Source organism: Electrona antarctica, assembly GCF_951216825.1.
Source record: "Electrona antarctica genome assembly, chromosome: 21".
NCBI lineage: Eukaryota > Metazoa > Chordata > Actinopteri > Myctophiformes > Myctophidae > Electrona > Electrona antarctica.
The window spans coordinates 22,112,072-22,118,747 of record NC_136802.1 but is presented as its reverse complement, the minus strand read 5'-3'; positions in this window follow the sequence as shown (position 1 = coordinate 22,118,747).

Here is a 6,676-nt window from a genome sequence, read left to right as displayed (position 1 = left end):
AATAAAATAGAATTCCCCTGTGGGATAACAAAGGAATACAGACGGTAAATAGTCTCTGGAAAGTACAGTCACATTTATATTTATTTTGTATTAAAAAAATCTGCGGAACTACACCGCATCAAGGATTTCATTGGGTAGGCCTTAAAATTATGATCGCAGGTTACCATCCACTCCCACCCGACCGGATCATAAACCCGAAAAGGAATGCTTCCCCAGGTTGAAGTGGTTAAACTGATTAAGATTTTGATGCCTGAAGAAATTAAGGTCTTTGACCGAAACGTTGCTTTAATAAAAGTGTTCATATTGCAAGGGCAGACGGTGTGCGGGTCATTATGTACTTTGTGTGTATTCTTTTGGATGCTATATGATCAAATTGAGCTGGGGGCCTGGGACAGGGCAACAGTCAACTGACCCTTTGGTTTCAACAGACCCGTTTTGAAGCCACTTTTTCAGCTAATTCAAATCCACCATCTTGGAACTGCTGGTCCCGAAAAGTAACCTGAATCGACTGCTATTGGCTGTAACCGCCACGAGGGCGGGTCTTCACTCGGTAGAACCAGTAGCAGCCTTAGAAGCATACCCTACTTTATCATTTATAAAATTAATGGGACCACAATTTACTAAATGCATATCAGCGATTAAAAACATAAAGTATTAATGAAAATGTTTCCTAAGGTAAGAAAATCAAGTGAAAAGTTCGGTCAAAACCTCATTCACTTGAATGGAGTGTAAATTCTTCTGTAGCCCAGCATGAGGTGAATACCTTTCAACTTAAAGGCCTCTCCCTCGCCACCTAGCTGAAACCCCTGAAAACCTTTTAATTAACTCCAGACTCAGGTCATTTTCATTTGTTTATTTATTTCTAATGTGTGTTTTTTTTTATCTGTCCACAAAGTCATATTAGTTCACTAGTATGTTAGATCAGTTTCCCTCACTGCAATAGCAGTCAACTACACAAGAGCCCAAACCAAGCTTGACCCCATTCACCTTACAGGTACATTATTATTATTATTGTAGGTAGGACAACCAGCATCTAGCATGACCAGTATCTTGACCAGTGTGTCTTCCCACTCGGTTGTAGTCATGTCCATTTGGCGGAAAAAAAATATCGGACCCCAAATTAGGAGAATAATAATAAGGTGCAACCTCCGCACAAATTTGAAACATCGAAAAGACGTGCGACTTAAGCCTGATTCATGCTATGTCGTACGACGGGGTGTCGCACAGTGAAGATAGCTGATCTGCAAGCTCACGACGTGTCACAATGGGATGCTTTGTGAGCTTGTAGATCAGCAATTTCTGAATAGCAGTGGTTAATGAGGGTAATCATCAGCTATCGGGGTAAGGTGTTTCTCTTTTTTGGGGAAGTAGTTTTATTCCTCTCAGTGCAAAATGTCTGAAGATTGAGTTTGAGTCACTGGATGCCTGTTTACATTCAAATAATTCAGAGACTTTGAGAATTTGACAGGTTTCATTTGACATCTAAGAGTGATTGGCAGACCGTTTTTAGTCCCATCTGCCAATGGGAAAAGGAGTGGGAGGGGCCACAGCTCAGGTTTGTGCTCTCACTTAAAAAAACAAAACAACACAATGTCTCTAGTGCTATCTGTACAACATTCAACAACACATTTCTCTTGTTTTTTTTTGTTTGTTTGTTTTTTCTTCTCCATAATGCAAAAAACAACAAAAAAAAAACAATAATTATCATTATAAGAGCATTTTCCATCTCAACGGCATCGAACGAACGTCACAACGAACTGAAATAAAACTCTAATAAAGGCCTCAATACTAGATAGTACACGTCACCGTTAAGTGGTGCTGGGGGACAGGGACATTCCAGGGATGAGAAGGGCGGCAATGAGAGATGTAAAGAGCATAGGGGGAGAGAGAGAGGGGGAATGGAGAGAAAGAGAAAGAAGAGGGAAGTGTGCATGAGAGGGAGAAAGAGGGAGAGAGAGAGAGGCCAATTAAGGTGGAGAAAGAAATTGGAGGGGAAAGTCGAGGGGAGAACGAAGGATAGAATAGAGAGGACAGGTGAATTAATTGTCTCGTTAAGTTTTAGTGTCATCGGGGACATGTTTTGGCACCTTACAAGATTAGAAGTCTAAAGTATCATTCAGTCTTCGACCAGGGCTTTGGTTTAAACATGGGATAGGGTTAAGGCCCAGAGATTTTCTAACCCCAAGATACATGGAATTCAGTGTGTGTCCACACAGGCCTCAAGCCTCTAGCTACAGGACTGTATGCTAGAACAGTGGCTCTCAACCAGTGGTCCCGGGACCACCTGGAACCCCCTCAAAAATAGACCCTTATTATATCTTTATCTCTTGAGAATTAAACCATATGGACCCTTAGGGGTCCATTCGGTTTCATTGTATGCTCTCAACAGTTAAATTGTTGATAAACATCTGCATTACTAAACTTATAAGAAGTCTACACAGTTAGAGAAAGTAGAAGAATTGTTATTTTTGATCAACGTTTGCCTATCGTCTCTCCTATAGTAAAAACATCAATACCTGCATGGAATTGTGGACAAAATCTTATCTAACGATAAAAACACAAGTTTTGGGTTTGAGAGGCTAAATCTCATCAAATGGTGGTCTGTGGCTGAAATGGCGAATAATTAATGGACCTCGGTATGAAAATGGTTGAAAACCACTGTGCTAGAATTTAAGAGAGGACTTGAGACCTTGTTAAAGGCCAGTGGCCTCGATAAGAGAGAGCTGGCATAAAAGTGCTCTCCTCACAATGGGATTGGGGATGGGGTCATGATGAGTAGAGGATAGTCTTGTGAACCAGACTGTTAGGCCTCTCACCGTTTTCAAATGCTTTCCGTCACGCAATCTGGAACCAGTGGTGGAAAAAGTACTCAAATGTTTTTACTTAAGTAAAAGTATTAATGCTGCAATATAGAAATACTCTGTTACAAGGAAAAAGTTTGGAATTCAAAATGTACTTGAGTAAAAGTACAAAAGTATTGGCATAAAAATGTACTTATACAGAAGGTCCCGTTTCATGTTTTCAAATTTGAAAAAAGAAGTTCCACAAGCTCACAATGCGTTGTGATGCGACGCATTGTATATAGGACTGATCAAGATGGGCTGAAGTGGTTAATGCATGTTTTGTAACAATAATCTAAATCTACAAAGTAACTAGTAACTAAAGTTTTAAAATAATTGTAGTGGAGTGAAAGTACAATATTCACCTCTGAGATGTAGTGGAGTTCAAGTAAAATTATTGGAAATTGGAAATACTCAAGTAAAGTACAAATACCTCAAAATTGCACTTAAGTACAGTACTTAAGTAAATGTAGTTACTTTCAACACCACTGCGCAAGACTAGGTGAAGGACAGAGGGGACGAGGAGATGGTGAACGGAGAACAAACGGAAGTCCAGAGAGACAGAGAGAGAGAGAGAGACAGAGAGAGAGAGAGAGAGAGAGAGAGAGAGACAGAGAGAGAGAGAGAGAGAGAGAGAGAGATGAAGATATAGGCTAAGTGCTTTTGGTGAGTTTTACAAAATACACCAGGAAGTGCTTGAGACAGAAGGCACGGTGGTGTTACTGTTGACAGTAGTTGTTACGCAGACACCACTAACGGACTTTTCACACAAAAAAAAGAAAGAAAAACAACAACGAACAAAACAACTCATAAGGTGCTCTAAAGGAACTGAAACGCGTTAATGCACATTAATAAGGAAATACAAAAGGCAGCGGTTCCCAGTCATTGGTTAACCCCCATCGAGAGAATCTGTAGGCTGAGGACATGTTAAACGATCCGGATAATGTTGGTGGTGGGAGATTTCTTACTGATAAATGTTTTGAAAACCTTTTCAAACGCGTCACAGTGCATTGTTGTGCCGTTATTATATTCAGTGTTTTGTGGCAGTAGATTAGGGTGATGACGATGGCGGCAACATAAACGAAATGCATTGTTTGGGTTGGACTCGAGAGACAAACAACTTTCTTGATTAATTGCTTTTGATTGGGTCGTTGATTGGGGTCAAAAGATGGGATTGAAACCACGGCTTGACACGCAACAGGACAACAAGAAACAACAGAAAGTGACACAATCTCAATTGAAAAAAGTTTGGTCTATCAAGTCAAAAAACAAAAACAAAAGACGACTACTTTGGGAACTCAAAACCTTGCACAGTGCTCCGAACAGACATTCCAACTAGTCTTAGCTCACAGACATTATTTAGAATCATTACATATATTCATAATAACCTTTATCCGTAAACCTCTTGAAATTAAAAGTCAACATAAAAAGGTATTTTTTATGATTTTTCTCTTTTCTCTCTTTCTTTCTTTACAAAAGCTACACTTATTCTACTGGGATGTCTATGTGTTTGTTAGTATTTTAATGCTTACTCCTACCATTGTCCTTTTCTTTTCACAAAAAAAAGAAAGAAAAAAAGAGTAGAGTACGATCTACTCATCTAAAAAGACGCCATACCCCAAGAGCACAATTTCTTGTTTCTTGTATTTTTCGTATTTTTTAGTTTTTGCTTTATTTTTTAATATTATTTTGTATTATTAATGTTATCATTATTATTGTGGTCCCTCCAAGCAGGGGGCACTCTTTCCTGTTCCACTTTCTTCCTTGTGTCTTCTCTCTTTGCTTTTAAATGAAAATTAGATTGATTGTGTTTCATTTTCTTGTTTTATCTTCTTTTTTGCATCAGCCGGCGCACCCGCCACCGCTGCTGTAAACACTGCATTTTCAACTACGACGTCCTTACCCCCCCCCCCCCACCCCCATTTTGCGTCATTACATTTTAACTTCTAATATTTTCTTGCTAGCTTCTCTTCAAGTTATAGTAAGAACAAGCAGCATTGCTGCCTGCATCGAGGACTTTTACAGCCTTTACTATTCACAACACCCTAAAACCATTCTCGACAAATATACTTATATCTTTTTTTTAAACTGTGTTCTTAGATAAAATGACCTAACAGAATGTCCATATGCATTATGCAAGCATACGCAAACTAGAGACCCCCTTGGCAAAATACATACAGGCACTACCTGAAAACAGGGGAGAAAAAAAGTGTTACAAACGTCTCTGTTACAAACTTTCTCTTATCTTCTAGTTACACATTGTTCAGACTAACAAGGCAGTGATTTACAGTATAGGGTATCATTGTCAGGAGCACGCTCTCTGGAGCACGCCTGCCTTTATCATGCTTTCTTAGAGACCAGAGGCTTAAGATCTTCAATCTTTCTCTGGACAATAACCATCCTCTGAGGTTTTCATATTCATGTCCAAAGCAACGTGTCCAAAGCTTAGATCCATTTTCGGGCAGAACGGCATCTTACATCCACTGTCCCCTCTGTGAGGAGGACATCGCTTCACAGCTGGCGTTGACTAGATCCAGACATCTAAAATTATTGTAGTGTGTTGGGATATCATTTTTTTTGTGTGTGTCTGTGTGATTAAATGCTTGGTGCTCGTGGAATGAAGGGAGGTATGTTTCTTATCTTTCAAAGGCTCCCTCTTATCGGTCATTTAGTGGCAGCGGGCAAAGAGATGGTCATCAGAAACATCACGACAACTAGCCCTCTTGGGTTGGAGAGGAATTGGCAAATGAAAATGGGGGTTACAGAGAGAAGGCCTCAAAGATTCAGAAGAGCTGGGTTTACGCTTATGAGGGGACATTGACACTTGAGGCAATGAAATAGAAGTTGATAGTATTATGTGAATTACTCTGTACGAGTATAACTTTGATCCCTCCTATGCCCTAAAATATGAAAATATGAACAGCCTTGGCAGATGACCACAAGCTCTGTGCATTAACTGTAGACCCTGGTTTCCAGAAAGTGGCATGCAGTGCCTGTTTCCTGTTCCGGTTCATTCGATTGGCTCGGCAGCAGATTTGAACCGGAAACACACGTGCAAGGTGTCCCACGTGTTTCCCGTTCAAATCTGCTACCATGCAAGCCAATCAAGCTAGGATATGGTCAAACTGAAGCAGAACAGGAAACAGGTTACACCACCTTCTGGAAACCACCGTAACGACACTTATGCACTGAGTGGAAGAGGATGGAGGGACTATTCTCTTAACCTTTGACCTGTCCTAACAACGTATCGCTCCTCATACAGTAGCTTCCTCAATAGGCTCTATGCTCATACGCCATTTTTTGGAAATAACTTTTCCTATTTCCGGCTTCTTCTGACTTCCTTCATACTGTAGGTGTTGCCGCCAATTATATTAATGAAGGCTCCATTTCATTCTGGTCAAACAGAGTCAGTGTTAATGATACTAATGAAGGCTCCGTTCCATTCTGGTCAAACAGAGTGAGGGTGCTGCTATTGTCCATGTTGGCTCACTGGAAACACTGTTTCCCACTCTGCTACACCAGTGGGTCTCAAAGTGTCCTTGAGTGGGTTCCAAATGGCCCTGCACTGTACGTGTTTGTAACTCTGAGAGTGTACAAATTAAATTAAAAAGTTTGAGAACCAGTGTACACTAAATGGCACAGAGCCTTAATTTGTATCATCGGTAACACCTGTTACCAGGAAGTCGGAAGAGGCCCGGAAATAGGAATAGTTATTTCCAGAATGGCTGCTGCGCATATACCCCATCTCTCTGTCACCTCCTCCCGACCTTGGCTCTCCTCCTCCTCCTCCTCCTCCTCCTCCTCCTCCTCCTCCTCCTCCTCCTCCTCCTCCTCCT